Below are 21,645 nucleotides of genomic sequence, written 5' to 3'. Positions count from 1 at the left end.
GGAGATGCCCAGGTTATAGCAGCTGTACATATATAATTATATACAGGAGATGCCCGGGTTATACCAGCTGTACATATATAATTATATATAGAGGATGCCCAGGTTATACAAGCTGTACATATATAATTATATACAGGAGATGCCCAGGTTATACCAGCTGTACATATATAATTATATATAGGAGATGTCCAGGTTATACCAGCTGTACATATATAATTATATACAGGAGATGCCCAGGTTATACCACCTGTACATATATAATTATATACAGGAGATGCCCAGGTTATACCGGCTGTACATACATAATTATATACAGGAGATGCCCAGGTTATACCGGCTGTACATATATAATTATATACAGTAGATGCCCAGGTTATACCGGCTGTACATATATAATTATATACAGGAGATGCCCAGGTTATACCGGCTGTACATATATAATTATATACAGGAGATGCCCAGGTTATACCCGCTGTACATATATAATTATATACAGAAGATGCCCAGGTTATACCGGCTGTACATATATAATTATATACAGGAGATGCCCAGGTTATACCGGCTGTACATATATAATTATATACAGGAGATGCCCAGGTTATACCGGCTGTACATATATAATTATATACAGAGGATGCCCAGGATATACCAGCTGTACATATATAATTATATACAGGAGATGCCCAGGTTATACCAGCTGTACATATATAATTATATACAGAGGATGCCCAGGATATACCAGATGTGCATATATAATTATATACAGGAGATGCCCAGGTTATAACTGCTGTACATATATAATTACATAGAGGAGATGTCCAGGTTATATCGGTTGTACACATATAATTATATACAGGAGATACCTAGGTTATACCGGCTGTACACATATAATTATATACAGGAGATACCTAGGTTATACCGGCTGTACACATATAATTATATACAGGAGATGCCCAGGTTATACCAGCTGTACATATATAATTATATACAGGAGATACCCAGGTTATACCGGCTGTACACATATAATTATATACAAGAGATGCCCAGGTTATACCGGCTATACATATATAATTATATACAGGAGATGCCCAGGTTATACCGGGTGTACACATATAATTATATACAGGAGATGCCGAGGTTATAGCAGCTGTACATATATAATTATATACCGGAGATGCCCAGGTTATACCATCTGTACATATATAATTATATACAGGAGATGCCCAGGTTATACCAGCTGTACATATATAATTATATACAGGAGATGTCCAGGTTATACCAGCTGTACATATATAATTATATACAGGAGATGTCCAGGTTATACCAGCTGTACATATATAATTATATACAGGAAATGCCCAGGTTATACCGGCTGTACATATATAATTATATACAGGAGATGTCCAGGTTATACCAGCTGTACATATATAATCATATACAGGAGATGCCCAGGTTATACCAGCTGTACATATATAATTATATACAGGAGATGCCCAGGTTATACCAGCTGTACATATATAATTATATACAGGAGATGCCCAGGTTATACCAGCTGTACATATATAATTATATACAGGAGATGCCCAGGTTATACCAGCTGTACATATATAATTATATACAGGAGATATCCAGGTTATACCGGCTGTACATATATAATTATACACAGGAGATGCCCAGGTTATACCGGCTGTATATATATAATTATATACAGGAGATGTCCAGGTTATACCGGCTGTACATATATAATTATATACATGAGATGTCCAGGTTATACCGGCTGTACATATATAATTATATACAGGAGATGTCCAGGTTATACCGGCTGTACATATATAATTATATACCGGAGATGTCCAGGTTATACCGGCTGTACATATATAATTATATACAGGAGATGCCCAGGTTATACCAGCTGTACATATATAATTATATACAGGAGATGCCCAGGTTATACCAGCTGTACATATATAATTATATACAGGAGATGCCCAGGTTATACCGGCTGTATATATATAATTATAAACAGGAGATGCCCAGGTTATACCAGCTGTTCATATATAATTACATACAGGAGATGTCCAGGTTATACCGGCTTTACAAATATAATTATATACAGGAGATACCTAGGTTATACCGTCTGTACATATATAATTATATATAGAGGATGCCCAGGTTATACCAGCTGTACATAGATAATAATGTACAGGAGATGCCCAGGTTATACCGTCTGTACATATATAATTATATATAGAGGATGCCCAGGTTATACCAGCTGTACATATATAATAATGTACAGGAGATGCCCAGGTTATACCGGCTGTACATATATAATTATATACAGGAGATGCCCAGGTTATACCAGCTGTACATATATAATTATATACAGGAGATACCCAGGTTATACCAGCTGTACATATATAATTATATACAGGAGATACCCAGGTTATACCAGCTGTACATATATAATTATATACAGGAGATGCCCAGGTTATACCGGCTGTACATATATAATTATATACAGGAGATGCCCAGGTTATACCAGCTGTACATATATAAATATATACAGGAGATACCCAGGTTATACCAGCTGTACATATATAATTATATACAGGAGATGCCCAGGTTATACCAGCTGTACATATATAATTCTATACAGGAGATGCCCAGGTTATAGCAGCTGTACATATATAATTATATACAGGAGATGTCCAGGTTATACCAGCTGTACATATATAATTATATACAGGAGATGCCCAGGTTATACCGGCTGTACATATATAATTATATACAGGAGATGTCCAGGTTATACCGGCTGTACATATATAATTATATACAGGAGATGCCCAGGTTATACCGGCTGTACATATATAATTATATACAGGAGATGCCCAGGTTATACCGGCTGTACATATATAATTATATACAGGAGATGCCCAGGTTTTACCGGCTGTACATATATAATTATATACAGGAGATGCCCAGGTTATACCGGCTGTACATATATAATTATATACAGGAGATGCCCAGGTTATACCGGCTGTACATATATAATTACATACAGGAGATGCCCAGGTTATACCGGCTGTACATATATAATTATATACAGGAGATGCCCAGGTTATACCAGCTGTACATATATAATTATATACAGAGGATGCCCAGGATATACCAGCTGTACATATATAATTATATACAGGAGATGCCCAGGTTATACCGGCTGTACATATATAAATATATATACAGGAGATGCCCAGGTTATACCGGCTGTACATATATAATTATATACAGGAGATGCCCAGGTTATACCAGCTGTACATATATAATTATATACAGAGGATGCCCAGGATATACCAGCTGTACATATATAATTATATACAGGAGATGCCCAGGTTATACCGGCTGTACATGTATAATTACATACAGGAGATGTCCAGGTTATACCGGCTGTACACATATAATTATATACAGGAGATGTCCAGGTTATACCGGCTGTACACATATAATTATATACAGGAGATACCTAGGTTATACCGGCTGTACACATATAATTATATACAGGAGATACCTAGGTTATACCGGCTGTACACATATAATTATATACAGGAGATGCCCAGGTTATACCAGCTGTACATATATAATTATATACAGGAGATACCCAGGTTATACCGGCTGTACACATATAATTATATACAAGAGATGCCCAGGTTATACCGCCTATACATATATAATTATATACAGGAGATGCCCAGGTTATACCGGCTGTACACATATAATTATATACAGGAGATGCCCAGGTTATAGCAGCCGTACATATATAATTATATACCGGAGATGCCCAGGTTATACCAGCTGTACATATATAATTATATACAGGAGATGCCCAGGTTATACCAGCTGTACATATATAATTATATACAGGAGATGTCCAGGTTATACCAGCTTTACATATATAATTATATACAGGAGATGTCTAGGTTATACCAGCTGTACATATATAATTATATAGAGGAGATGCCCAGGTTATACCAGCTGTACATATATAATTATATACAGGAGATGCCCAGGTTATACCGGCTGTACATTTATAATTATATACAGGAGATGCCCAGGTTATACCGGCTGTACATATATAATTATATACAGGAGATGCCCAGGTTATACCGGCTGTACATATATAATTACATACAGGAGATGCCCAGGTTATACCGGCTGTACATATATAATTATATACAGGAGATGCCCAGGTTATACCGGCTGTACATATATAATTATATACAGAGGATGCCCAGGATATACCGGCTGTACATATATAATTATATACAGGAGATGCCCAGGTTATACCAGCTGTACATATATAATTATATACAGAGGATGCCCAGGATATACCGGCTGTACATATATAATTATATACAGGGGATGCCCAGGTTATACCGGCTGTACATATATAATTACATACAGGAGATGTCCAGGTTATACCGGCTGTACACATATAATTATATACAGGAGATGTCCAGGTTATACCGGCTGTACACATATAATTATATACAGGAGATACCTAGGTTATACCGGCTGTACACATATAATTATATACAGGAGATACCTAGGTTATACCGGCTGTACACATATAATTATATACAGGAGATGCCCAGGTTATACCAGCTGTACATATATAATTATATACAGGAGATACCCAGGTTATACCGGCTGTACACATATAATTATATACAGGAGATGCCCAGGTTATACCGCCTATACATATATAATTATATACAGGAGATGCCCAGTTATACCCGCTGTACACATATAATTATATACAGGAGATGCCCAGGTTATAGCAGCCGTACATATATAATTATATACCGGAGATGCCCAGGTTATACCAGCTGTACATATATAATTATATACAGGAGATGCCCAGGTTATACCAGCTGTACATATATAATTATATACAGGAGATGTCCAGGTTATACCAGCTTTACATATATAATTATATACAGGAGATGTCTAGGTTATACCAGCTGTACATATATAATTATATAAAGGAGATGCCCAGGTTATACCAGCTGTACATATATAATTATATACATGAGATGCCCAGGTTATACCGGCTGTACATTTATAATTATATACAGGAGATGCCCAGGTTATACCGGCTGTACATATATAATTATATACAGGAGATGCCCAGGTTATACCGGCTGTACATATATAATTACATACAGGAGATGCCCAGGTTATACCGGCTGTACATATATAATTATATACAGGAGATGCCCAGGTTATACCGGCTGTACATATATAATTATATACAGAGGATGCCCAGGATATACCGGCTGTACATATATAATTATATACAGGAGATGCCCAGGTTATACCAGCTGTACATATATAATTATATACAGAGGATGCCCAGGATATACCGGCTGTACATATATAATTATATACAGGGGATGCCCAGGTTATACCGGCTGTACATATATAATTACATACAGGAGATGTCCAGGTTATACCGGCTGTACACATATAATTATATACAGGAGATGTCCAGGTTATACCGGCTGTACACATATAATTATATACAGGAGATACCTAGGTTATACCGGCTGTACACATATAATTATATACAGGAGATGCCCAGGTTATACCAGCTGTACATATATAATTATATACAGGAGATACCCAGATTATACCGGCTGTACACATATAATTATATACAAGAGATGCCCAGGTTATACCGCCTATACATATATAATTATATACAGGAGATGCCCAGTTATACCCGCTGTACACATATAATTATATACAGGAGATGCCCAGGTTATAGCAGCCGTACATATATAATTATATACCGGAGATGCCCAGGTTATACCAGCTGTACATATATAATTATATACAGGAGATGCCCAGGTTATACCAGCTGTACATATATAATTATATACAGGAGATGTCCAGGTTATACCAGCTTTACATATATAATTATATACAGGAGATGTCCAGGTTATACCAGCTGTACATATATAATTATATACAGGAGATGCCCAGGTTATACCAGCTGTACATATATAATTATATACAGGAGATGCCCAGGTTATACCAGCTGTACATATATAATTATATACAGGAGATGCCCAGGTTATACTGGCTGTACATATATAATTATATACCGGAGATGCCCAGGTTATACCAGCTGTACATATATAATTATATACAGAGGATGCCCAGGATATACCAGCTGTACATATATAATTATATACAGGGGATGCCCAGGTTATACCGGCTGTACATATATAATTACATACAGGAGATGTCCAGGTTATACCGGCTGTACACATATAATTATATACAGGAGATGCCCAGGTTATACCAGCTGTACATATATAATTATATACAGGAGATACCCAGGTTATACCAGCTGTACATATATAATTATATACAGGAGATACCCAGGTTATACTGGCTGTACATATATAATTATATACAGGAGATGCCCAGGTTATACCAGCTGTACATATATAATTATATACAGGAGATGTCCAGGTTATACCAGCTGTACATATATAATTATATACAGGAGATGCCCAGGTTATACTGGCTGTACATATATAATTATATACAGGAGATGCCCAGGTTATACCAGCTGTACATATATAATTACGTAGAGGAGATGCCCAGGTTATACCAGCTGTACATATATAATTATATACAGGAGATACCCAGGTTATACCAGCTGTACATATATAATTATATACAGGAGATACCCAGGTTATACCAGCTGTACATATATAATTATATACAGGAGATGCCCAGGTTATACCAGCTGTACATATATAATTATATACAGGAGATGCCCAGGTTATACCAGCTGTACATATATAATTATATACAGGAGATGCCCAGGTTATACCGGCTGTATATATATAATTATATACAGGAGATGCCCAGGTTATACCAGCTGTTCATATATAATTACATACAGGAGATGTCCAGGTTATACCGGCTGTACACATATAATTATATACAGGAGATACCTAGGTTATACCGTCTGTACATAAATAATTATATATAGAGGATGCCCAGGTTATACCAGCTGTACATATATAATAATGTACAGGAGATGCCCAGGTTATACCGGCTGTACATATATAATTATATACAGGAGATGCCCAGGTTATACCAGCTGTACATATCTAATTATATACAGGAGATGCCCAGGTTATACCAGCTGTACATATATAATTATATACAGGAGATACCCAGGTTATACCAGCTGTACATATATAATTATATACAGGAGATGCCCAGGTTATACCGGCTGTACAAATATAATTATATACAGGAGATGCCCAGGTTATACCGGCTGTACATATATAATTATATACAGGAGATGCCCAGGTTATACCGGCTGTACATATATAATTATATATAGAGGATGCCCAGGTTATACCAGCTGTACATATATAATAATGTACAGGAGATGCCCAGCTTATACCGGCTGTACATATATAATTATATACAGGAGATGCCCAGGTTATACCAGCTGTACATATATAATTATATACAGGAGATGCCCAGGTTATACCAGCTGTACATATATAATTATATACAGGAGATACCCAGGTTATACCAGCTGTACATATATAATTATATACAGGAGATCCCCAGGTTATACCGGCTGTACATATATAATTATATACAGGAGAAGCCCAGGTTATACCAGCTGTACATATATAACTATATACAGGAGATACCCAGGTTATACCAGCTGTACATATATAATTATATACAGGAGATGCCCAGGTTATACCAGCTGTACATATATAATTCTATACAGGAGATGCCCAGGTTATACCAGCTGTACATATATAATTCTATACAGGAGATGCCCAGGTTATACCAGCTGTACATATATAATTCTATACAGGAGATGCCCAGGTTATAGCAGCTGTACATATATAATTATATACAGGAGATGCCCGGGTTATACGAGCTGTACATATATAATTATATATAGAGGATGCCCAGGTTATACAAGCTGTACATATATAATTATATACAGGAGATGCCCAGGTTATACCAGCTGTACATATATAATTATATATAGGAGATGTCCAGGTTATACCAGCTGTACATATATAATTATATACAGGAGATGCCCAGGTTATACCACCTGTACATATATAATTATATACAGGAGATGCCCAGGTTATACCGGCTGTACATATATAATTATATACAGGAGATGCCCAGGTTATACCGGCTGTACATATATAATTATATACAGGAGATGCCCAGGTTATACCGGCTGTACATATATAATTATATACAGGAGATGCCCAGGTTATACCCGCTGTACATATATAATTATATACAGAAGATGCCCAGGTTATACCGGCTGTACATATATAATTATATACAGTAGATGCCCAGGTTATACCGGCTGTACATATATAATTATATACAGGAGATGCCCAGGTTATACCAGCTGTACATATATAATTATATACAGAGGATGCCCAGGATATTCCAGATGTGCATATATAATTATATACAGGAGATGCCCAGGTTATACCAGCTGTACATATATAATTATATACAGAGGATGCCCAGGTTATACCAGCTGTACATATATAATTATATACAGGAGATGTCCAGGTTATACCGGCTGTACATATATAATTATACACAGGAGATGCCCAGGTTATACCGGCTGTATATATATAATTATATACAGGAGATGTCCAGGTTATACCGGCTGTACATATATAATTATATACATGAGATGTCCAGGTTATACCGGCTGTACATATATAATTATATACAGGAGATGTCCAGGTTATACCGGCTGTACATATATAATTATATACTGGAGATGTCCAGGTTATACCGGCTGTACATATATAATTATATACAGGAGATGCCCAGGTTATACCAGCTGTACATATATAATTATATACAGGAGATGCCCAGGTTATACCAGCTGTACATATATAATTATATACAGGAGATGCCCAGGTTATACCGGCTGTATATATATAATTATATACAGGAGATGCCCAGGTTATACCAGCTGTTCATATATAATTACATACAGGAGATGTCCAGGTTATACCGGCTTTACAAATATAATTATATACAGGAGATACCTAGGTTATACCGTCTGTACATATATAATTATATATAGAGGATGCCCAGGTTATACCAGCTGTACATAGATAATAATGTACAGGAGATGCCCAGGTTATACCGGCTGTACATATATAATTATATACAGGAGATGCCCAGGTTATACCAGCTGTACATATATAATTATATACAGGAGATGCCCAGGTTATACCAGCTGTACATATATAATTATATACAGGAGATACCCAGGTTATACCAGCTGTACATATATAATTATATACAGGAGATGCCCAGGTTATACCGGCTGTACATATATAATTATATACAGGAGATGCCCAGGTTATACCAGCTGTACATATATAACTATATACAGGAGATACCCAGGTTATACCAGCTGTATATATATAATTATATACAGGAGATGCCCAGGTTATACCAGCTGTACATATATAATTATATATAGGAGATGTCCAGGTTATACCAGCTGTACATATATAATTATATACAGGAGATGCCCAGGTTATACCAGCTGTACATATATAATTATATACAGGAGATGCCCAGGTTATACCAGCTGTACATATATAATTATATACAGGAGATGCCCAGGTTATACCAGCTGTTCATATATAATTACATACAGGAGATGTCCAGGTTATACCGGCTGTACACATATAATTATATACAGGAGATACCTAGGTTATACCGTCTGTACATGTATAATTATATATAGAGGATGCCCAGGTTATACCAGCTGTACATATATAATAATGTAGAGGAGATGCCCAGGTTATACCGTCTGTACATATATAATTATATATAGAGGATGCCCAGGTTATACCAGCTGTACATATATAATAATGTACAGGAGATGCCCAGGTTATACCGGCTGTACATATATAATTATATACAGGAGATGCCCAGGTTATACCAGCTGTACATATATAATTATATACAGGAGATGCCCAGGTTATACCAGCTGTACATATATAATTATATACAGGAGATACCCAGGTTATACCAGCTGTACATATATAATTATATACAGGAGATGCCCAGGTTATACCGGCTGTACATATATAATTATATACAGGAGATGCCCAGGTTATACCAGCTGTACATATATAAATATATACAGGAGATACCCAGGTTATACCAGCTGTACATATATAATTATATACAGGAGATGCCCAGGTTATAGCAGCTGTACATATATAATTATATACAGGAGATGTCCAGGTTATACCAGCTGTACATATATAATTATATACAGGAGATGCCCAGGTTATACCGGCTGTACATATATAATTATATACAGGAGATGCCCAGGTTATACCGGCTGTACATATATAATTATATACAGGAGATGCCCAGGTTATACCAGCTGTACATATATAATTATATACAGGAGATGCCCAGGTTTTACCGGCTGTACATATATAATTATACACAGGAGATGCCCAGGTTATACCGGCTGTACATATATAATTATATACAGGAGATGCCCAGGTTATACCGGCTGTACATAGATAATTATATACAGGAGATGCCCAGGTTATACCGGCTGTACATATATAATTACATACAGGAGATGCCCAGGTTATACCGGCTGTACATATATAATTATATACAGGAGATTCCCAGGTTATACCGGCTGTACATATATAATTATATACAGAGGATGCCCAGGATATACCAGCTGTACATATATAATTATATACAGGAGATGCCCAGGTTATACCAGCTGTACATATATAATTATATACAGAGGATGCCCAGGATATACCAGCTGTACATATATAATTATATACAGGAGATGCCCAGGTTATACCGGCTGTACATATATAATTACATACAGGAGATGTCCAGGTTATACCGGCTGTACACATATAATTATATACAGGAGATGTCCAGGTTATACCGGCTGTACACATATAATTATATACAGGAGATACCTAGGTTATACCGGCTGTACACATATAATTATATACAGGAGATACCTAGGTTATACCGGCTGTACACATATAATTATATACAGGAGATGCCCAGGTTATACCAGCTGTACATATATAATTATATACAGGAGATACCCAGGTTATACCGGCTGTACACATATAATTATATACAAGAGATGCCCAGGTTATACCGCCTATACATATATAATTATATACAGGAGATGCCCAGGTTATACCGGCTGTACACATATAATTATATACAGGAGATGCCCAGGTTATAGCAGCCGTACATATATAATTATATACCGGAGATGCCCAGGTTATACCAGCTGTACATATATAATTATATACAGGAGATACCCAGGTTATACCGGCTGTACATATATAATTATATACAGGAGATGCCCAGGTTATACCGGCTGTACATATATAATTATATACAGGAGATGTCCAGGTTTTACCGGCTGTACATATATAATTATATACAGGAGATGCCCAGGTTACACCAGCTGTACATATATAATTATATACAGGAGATGCCCAGGTTATACCAGCTGTACATATATAATTATATACAGGAGATGCCCAGGTTATACCAGCTGTACATATATAATTATATACAGGAGATGCCCAGGTTTTCGCCGCTGTACATATATAATTATATACAGGAGATGCCCAGGTTATAGCCGCTGTATATATATAATTATATACAGGAGATACCCAGGTTATACCGGCTGTACATATATAATTATATACAGGAGATGCCCAGGTTATACCAGCTGTACATATATAATTATATACAGGAGATATCCAGGTTACACCGGCTGTGCATATATAATTATATACAGGAGATGCCCAGGTTATACCAGCTGTACATATATAATTATATACAGGAGATGCCCAGGTTATACCGGCTGTACATATATAATTATACACAGGAGATGCCTAGGTTATAGCGGCTGTACATATATAATTATATACGGGAGATGCCCAGGTTATACCGGCTGTACATATATAATTATATACGGGAGATGCCCAGGTTATACCAGCTGTACATATATAACTATATACAGGAGATGCCCAGTTTATACCGGCTGTACATATATAACTATATACAGGAGATGCCCAGTTTATACCGGCTGTACATATATAATTATATACAGGAGATGCCCAGGTTATACCAGCTGTACATATATAATTATATACAGGAGATGCGCAGGTTATAGCCGCTGTATATATATAATTATATACACGAGATACCCAGGTTATACCGGCTGTACATATATAATTATATACAGGAGATGCCCAGGTTATACCAGCTGTACATATATAATTATATACAGGAGATGCCCAGTTTATACCGGCTGTACATATATAATTATATACAGGAGATGTCCAGGTTATACCAGCTGTACATATATAATTATATACAGGAGATGCCCAGGTTATACCGACTGTACATATATAATTATATACAGGAGATGCCCGGGTTATACCGGCTGTACATATATAATTATATACAGGAGATGCCCAGGTTATACCAGCTGTACATATATAATTATATACAGAAGATGCCCAGGTTATACCAGCTGTACATATATAATTATATACAGGAGATGCCCAGGTTATACCAGCTGTACATATATAATTATATACAGGAGATGCCCAGGTTATACCAGCTGTACATATATAATTATATACAGGAGATGCCCGGGTTATACCGGCTGTACATATATAATTATATACAGGAGATGCCCGGGTTATACCGGCTGTACATATATAATTATATACAGGAGATGCCCAGGTTATACCAGCTGTACATATATAATTATATACAGGAGATGCCCAGTTTATACCGGCTGTACATATATAATTATATACAGGAGATGCCCAGGTTATACCAGCTGTACATGTATAATTATATACAGGAGATGCCCAGGTTATACCAGCTGTACATATATAATTATATACAGGAGATGCCCAGTTTATACCGGCTGTACATATATAATTATATACAGGAGATGCCCAGGTTATACCAGCTGTACATATATAATTATATACAGGAGATGCCCAGGTTATACCAGCTGTACATATATAATTATATACAGGAGATGCCCAGGTTATACCGGCTGTACATATATAATTATATACAGGAGATGCCCAGGTTATACCGGCTGTACATATATAATTATATACAGGAGATGCCCAGGTTATACCAGCTTTACATATATAATTATATACAGGAGATGTCCAGGTTATACCAGCTGTACATATATAATTATATACAGGAGATGCCCAGGTTATACCAGCTGTACATATATAATTATATACAGGAGATGCCCAGGTTATACCGGCTGTACATATATAATTATATACAGGAGATGCCCAGGTTATACCGGCTGTACATATATAATTATATACAGGAGATGTCCAGGTTATACCAGCTTTACATATATAATTATATACAGGAGATGTCCAGGTTATACCAGCTGTACATATATAATTATATACAGGAGATGCCCAGGTTATACCAGCTGTACATATATAATTATATACAGGAGATGCCCAGGTTATAGCGGCTGTACATATATAATTATATACAGGAGATGCCCAGGTTATACCGGCTGTACATATATAATTATATACAGGAGATGCCCAGGTTATACCGGCTGTACATATATAATTACATACAGGAGATGCCCAGGTTATACCGGCTGTACATATATAATTATATACAGGAGATGCCCAGGTTATACCGCTGTACATATATAATTATATACAGAGGATGCCCAGGATATACCAGCTGTACATATATAATTATATACAGGAGATGCCCAGGTTATACCAGCTGTACATATATAATTATATACAGAGGATGCCCAGGATATACCAGCTGTACATATATAATTATATACAGGAGATTCCCAGGTTATACCGGCTGTACATATATAATTACATACAGGAGATGTCCAGGTTATACCGGCTGTACACATATAATTATATACAGGAGATGTCCAGGTTATACCGGCTGTACACATATAATTATATACAGGAGATACCTAGGTTATACCGGCTGTACATATATAATTACATACAGGAGATGTCCAGGTTATACCGGCTGTACACATATAATTATATACAGGAGATGTCCAGGTTATACCGGCTGTACACATATAATTATATACAGGAGATACCTAGGTTATACCGGCTGTACATATATAATTATATACAGGAGATGTCCAGGTTATACCGGCTGTACACATATAATTATATACAGGAGATACCTAGGTTATACCGGCTGTACATATATAATTACATACAGGAGATGTCCAGGTTATACCGGCTGTACACATATAATTATATACAGGAGATGTCCAGGTTATACCGGCTGTACACATATAATTATATACAGGAGATACCTAGGTTATACCGGCTGTACATATATAATTATATACAGGAGATTCCCAGGTTATACCGGCTGTACATATATAATTACATACAGGAGATGTCCAGGTTATACCGGCTGTACACATATAATTATATACAGGAGATGTCCAGGTTATACCGGCTGTACACATATAATTATATACAGGAGATACCTAGGTTATACCGGCTGTACATATATAATTATATACAGGAGATGCCCAGGTTATACCAGCTGTACATATATAATTATATACAGGAGATGCCCAGGTTATACCAGCTGTACATATATAATTATATACAGGAGATACCCATTTTATACCGGCTGTACATATATAATTATATACAGGAGATGCCCAGGTTATACCGGCTGTACATATATAATTATATACAGGAGATGTCCAGGTTTTACCGGCTGTACATATATAATTATATACAGGAGATGCCCAGGTTACACCAGCTGTACATATATAATTATATACAGGAGATGCCCAGGTTATACCAGCTGTACATATATAATTATATACAGGAGATGCCCAGGTTATACCGGCTGTACATATATAATTATATACAGGAGATGCCCAGGTTATACCGGCTGTACATATATAATTATATACAGGAGATGTCCAGGTTATACCAGCTTTACATATATAATTATATACAGGAGATGTCCAGGTTATACCAGCTGTACATATATAATTATATACAGGAGATGCCCAGGTTATACCAGCTGTACATATATAATTATATACAGGAGATGCCCAGGTTATACCGGCTGTACATATATAATTATATACAGGAGATGCCCAGGTTATACCGGCTGTACATATATAATTATATACAGGAGATGCCCAGGTTATACCGGCTGTACATATATAATTACATACAGGAGATGCCCAGGTTATACCGGCTGTACATATATAATTATATACAGGAGATGCCCAGGTTATACCGCTGTACATATATAATTATATACAGAGGATGCCCAGGATATACCAGCTGTACATATATAATTATATACAGGAGATGCCCAGGTTATACCAGCTGTACATATATAATTATATACAGAGGATGCCCAGGATATACCAGCTGTACATATATAATTATATACAGGAGATTCCCAGGTTATACCGGCTGTACATATATAATTACATACAGGAGATGTCCAGGTTATACCGGCTGTACACATATAATTATATACAGGAGATGTCCAGGTTATACCGGCTGTACACATATAATTATATACAGGAGATACCTAGGTTATACCGGCTGTACATATATAATTACATACAGGAGATGTCCAGGTTATACCGGCTGTACACATATAATTATATACAGGAGATGTCCAGGTTATACCGGCTGTACACATATAATTATATACAGGAGATACCTAGGTTATACCGGCTGTACATATATAATTATATACAGGAGATGTCCAGGTTATACCGGCTGTACACATATAATTATATACAGGAGATACCTAGGTTATACCGGCTGTACATATATAATTACATACAGGAGATGTCCAGGTTATACCGGCTGTACACATATAATTATATACAGGAGATGTCCAGGTTATACCGGCTGTACACATATAATTATATACAGGAGATACCTAGGTTATACCGGCTGTACATATATAATTATATACAGGAGATTCCCAGGTTATACCGGCTGTACATATATAATTACATACAGGAGATGTCCAGGTTATACCGGCTGTACACATATAATTATATACAGGAGATGTCCAGGTTATACCGGCTGTACACATATAATTATATACAGGAGATACCTAGGTTATACCGGCTGTACATATATAATTATATACAGGAGATGCCCAGGTTATACCAGCTGTACATATATAATTATATACAGGAGATGCCCAGGTTATACCAGCTGTACATATATAATTATATATAGGAGATACCCATTTTATACCGGCTGTACATATATAATTATATACAGGAGATGCCCAGGTTATACCGGCTGTACATATATAATTATATACAGGAGATGTCCAGGTTTTACCGGCTGTACATATATAATTATATACAGGAGATGCCCAGGTTACACCAGCTGTACATATATAATTATATACAGGAGATGCCCAGGTTATACCAGCTGTACATATATAATTATATACAGGAGATGCCCAGGTTATACCAGCTGTACATATATAATTATATACAGGAGATGCCCAGGTTTTCGCCGCTGTACATATATAATTATATACAGGAGATGCCCAGGTTATAGCCGCTGTATATATATAATTATATACAGGAGATACCCAGGTTATACCAGCTGTACATATATAATTATATACAGGAGATATCCAGGTTACACCGGCTGTGCATATATAATTATATACAGGAGATGCCCAGGTTATACCAGCTGTACATATATAATTATATACAGGAGATGCCCAGGTTATACCGGCTGTACATATATAATTATACACAGGAGATGCCTAGGTTATAGCGGCTGTACATATATAATTATATACGGGAGATGCCCAGGTTATACCGGCTGTACATATATAATTATATACGGGAGATGCCCAGGTTATACCAGCTGTACATATATAACTATATACAGGAGATGCCCAGTTTATACCGGCTGTACATATATAATTATATACAGGAGATGCCCAGGTTATACCAGCTGTACATATATAATTATATACAGGAGATGCCCAGGTTATAGCCGCTGTATATATATAATTATATACACGAGATACCCAGGTTATACCGGCTGTACATATATAATTATATACAGGAGATGCCCAGGTTATACCAGCTGTACATATATAATTATATACAGGAGATGCCCAGTTTATACCGGCTGTACATATATAATTATATACAGGAGATGTCCAGGTTATACCAGCTGTACATATATAATTATATACAGGAGATGTCCAGTTTATACCGGCTGTACATATATAATTATATACAGGAGATGCCCGGGTTATACCGGCTGTACATATATAATTATATACAGGAGATGCCCAGGTTATACCAGCTGTACATATATAATTATATACAGAAGATGCCCAGGTTATACCAGCTGTACATATATAATTATATACAGGAGATGCCCAGGTTATACCAGCTGTACATATATAATTATATACAGGAGATGCCCGGGTTATACCGGCTGTACATATATAATTATATACAGGAGATGCCCAGGTTATACCAGCTGTACATATATAATTATATACAGGAGATATCCAGGTTACACCGGCTGTGCATATATAATTATATACAGGAGATGCCCAGGTTATACCAGCTGTACATATATAATTATATACAGGAGATGCCCAGGTTATACCGGCTGTACATATATAATTATACACAGGAGATGCCTAGGTTATAGCGGCTGTACATATATAATTATATACGGGAGATGCCCAGGTTATACCGGCTGTACATATATAATTATATACGGGAGATGCCCAGGTTATACCAGCTGTACATATATAACTATATACAGGAGATGCCCAGTTTATACCGGCTGTACATATATAATTATATACAGGAGATGCCCAGGTTATACCAGCTGTACATATATAATTATATACAGGAGATGCCCAGGTTATAGCCGCTGTATATATATAATTATATACACGAGATACCCAGGTTATACCGGCTGTACATATATAATTATATACAGGAGATGCCCAGGTTATACCAGCTGTACATATATAATTATATACAGGAGATGCCCAGTTTATACCGGCTGTACATATATAATTATATACAGGAGATGTCCAGGTTATACCAGCTGTACATATATAATTATATACAGGAGATGTCCAGTTTATACCGGCTGTACATATATAATTATATACAGGAGATGCCCGGGTTATACCGGCTGTACATATATAATTATATACAGGAGATGCCCAGGTTATACCAGCTGTACATATATAATTATATACAGAAGATGCCCAGGTTATACCAGCTGTACATATATAATTATATACAGGAGATGCCCAGGTTATACCAGCTGTACATATATAATTATATACAGGAGATGCCCGGGTTATACCGGCTGTACATATATAATTATATACAGGAGATGCCCGGGTTATACCGGCTGTACATATATAATTATATACAGGAGATGCCCAGGTTATACCAGCTGTACATATATAATTATATACAGGAGATGCCCAGTTTATACCGGCTGTACATATATAATTATATACAGGAGATGCCCAGGTTATACCAGCTGTACATGTATAATTATATACAGGAGATGCCCAGGTTATACCAGCTGTACATATATAATTATATACAGGAGATGCCCAGTTTATACCGGCTGTACATATATAATTATATACAGGAGATGCCCAGGTTATACCAGCTGTACATATATAATTATATACAGGAGATGCCCAGGTTATACCAGCTGTACATATATAATTATATACAGGAGATGCCCGGGTTATACCGGCTGTACACATATAATTATATACAGGAGATGCCCGGGTTATACCGGCTGTACACATATAATTATATACAGGAGATGCCCAGGTTATACCAGCTGTACATATATAATTATATACAGGAGATGCTCGGGTTATACCGGCTGTACATATATAATTATATACAGGAGATGCCCGGGTTATACCGGCTGTACATATATAATTATATACAGGAGATGCCCAGGTTATACCAGCTGTACATATTTAATTATATACAGGAGATGCCCAGGTTATACCGGCTGTACATATATAATTATATACAGGAGATGCCCCGGTTATACCGTCTGTACATATATAATTATATACAGGAGATGTCCAGGTTATACCGGCTGTACATATATAATTATATACAGGAGATGTCCAGGTTTTACCGGCTGTACATATATAATTATATACAGGAGATGCCCAGGTTACACCAGCTGTACATATATAATTATATACAGGAGATGCCCAGGTTATACCAGCTGTACATATATAATTATATACAGGAGATGCCCAGGTTATACCAGCTGTACATATATAATTATATACAGGAGATGCCCAGGTTTTCGCCGCTGTACATATATAATTATATACAGGAGATGCCCAGGTTATCGCCGCTGTATATATATAATTATATACAGGAGATACCCAGGTTATACCAGCTGTACATATATAATTATATACAGGAGATATCCAGGTTACACCGGCTGTGCATATATAATTATATACAGGAGATGCCCAGGTTATACCAGCTGTACATATATAATTATATACAGGAGATGCCCAGGTTATACCGGCTGTACATATATAATTATACACAGGAGATGCCTAGGTTATAGCGGCTGTACATATATAATTATATACGGGAGATGCCCAGGTTATACCGGCTGTACATATATAATTATATACGGGAGATGCCCAGGTTATACCAGCTGTACATATATAACTATATACAGGAGATGCCCAGTTTATACCGGCTGTACATATATAATTATATACAGGAGATGCCCAGGTTATACCAGCTGTACATATATAATTATATACAGGAGATGCCCAGGTTATAGCCGCTGTATATATATAATTATATACACGAGATACCCAGGTTATACCGGCTGTACATATATAATTATATACAGGAGATGCCCAGGTTATACCAGCTGTACATATATAATTATATACAGGAGATGCCCAGTTTATACCGGCTGTACATATATAATTATATACAGGAGATGTCCAGGTTATACCAGCTGTACATATATAATTATATACAGGAGATGTCCATTTTATACCGGCTGTACATATATAATTATATACAGGAGATGCCCGGGTTATACCGGCTGTACATATATAATTATATACAGGAGATGCCCAGGTTATACCAGCTGTACATATATAATTATATACAGAAGATGCCCAGGTTATACCAGCTGTACATATATAATTATATACAGGAGATGCCCAGGTTATACCAGCTGTACATATATAATTATATACAGGAGATGCCCGGGTTATACCGGCTGTACATATATAATTATATACAGGAGATGCCCAGGTTATACCAGCTGTACATATATAATTATATACAGGAGATATCCAGGTTACACCGGCTGTGCATATATAATTATATACAGGAGATGCCCAGGTTATACCAGCTGTACATATATAATTATATACAGGAGATGCCCAGGTTATACCGGCTGTACATATATAATTATACACAGGAGATGCCTAGGTTATAGCGGCTGTACATATATAATTATATACGGGAGATGCCCAGGTTATACCGGCTGTACATATATAATTATATACGGGAGATGCCCAGGTTATACCAGCTGTACATATATAACTATATACAGGAGATGCCCAGTTTATACCGGCTGTACATATATAATTATATACAGGAGATGCCCAGGTTATACCAGCTGTACATATATAATTATATACAGGAGATGCCCAGGTTATAGCCGCTGTATATATATAATTATATACACGAGATACCCAGGTTATACCGGCTGTACATATATAATTATATACAGGAGATGCCCAGGTTATACCAGCTGTACATATATAATTATATACAGGAGATGCCCAGTTTATACCGGCTGTACATATATAATTATATACAGGAGATGTCCAGGTTATACCAGCTGTACATATATAATTATATACAGGAGATGTCCAGTTTATACCGGCTGTACATATATAATTATATACAGGAGATGCCCGGGTTATACCGGCTGTACATATATAATTATATACAGGAGATGCCCAGGTTATACCAGCTGTACATATATAATTATATACAGAAGATGCCCCGGTTATACCAGCTGTACATATATAATTATATACAGGAGATGCCCAGGTTATACCAGCTGTACATATATAATTATATACAGGAGATGCCCGGGTTATACCGGCTGTACATATATAATTATATACAGGAGATGCCCGGGTTATACCGGCTGTACATATATAATTATATACAGGAGATGCCCAGGTTATACCAGCTGTACATATATAATTATATACAGGAGATGCCCAGTTTATACCGGCTGTACATATATAATTATATACAGGAGATGCCCAGGTTATACCAGCTGTACATGTATAATTATATACAGGAGATGCCCAGGTTATACCAGCTGTACATATATAATTATATACAGG

General features: G+C 36.3%; 1 protein-coding gene across 1 annotated transcript in view; it reads right to left on the bottom strand.

Annotated features, from left to right (window-relative positions):
- LOC141176327 (serine/threonine-protein kinase SBK1-like) overlaps nucleotides 1–21,645 on the bottom strand; it is an 86,983-nt gene that overhangs the window by 61,443 nt on the left and 3,895 nt on the right. The window lies entirely within an intron of this gene.

This window comes from Phyllobates terribilis, unplaced genomic scaffold (genome assembly GCF_046119375.1).
Source record: "Phyllobates terribilis strain yellow unplaced genomic scaffold, ASM4611937v1 Scaffold_25__1_contigs__length_18738178, whole genome shotgun sequence".
In the NCBI taxonomy this organism is placed as follows: domain Eukaryota; kingdom Metazoa; phylum Chordata; class Amphibia; order Anura; family Dendrobatidae; genus Phyllobates; species Phyllobates terribilis.
This window is presented reverse-complemented; position numbering and strand designations above follow the sequence as displayed.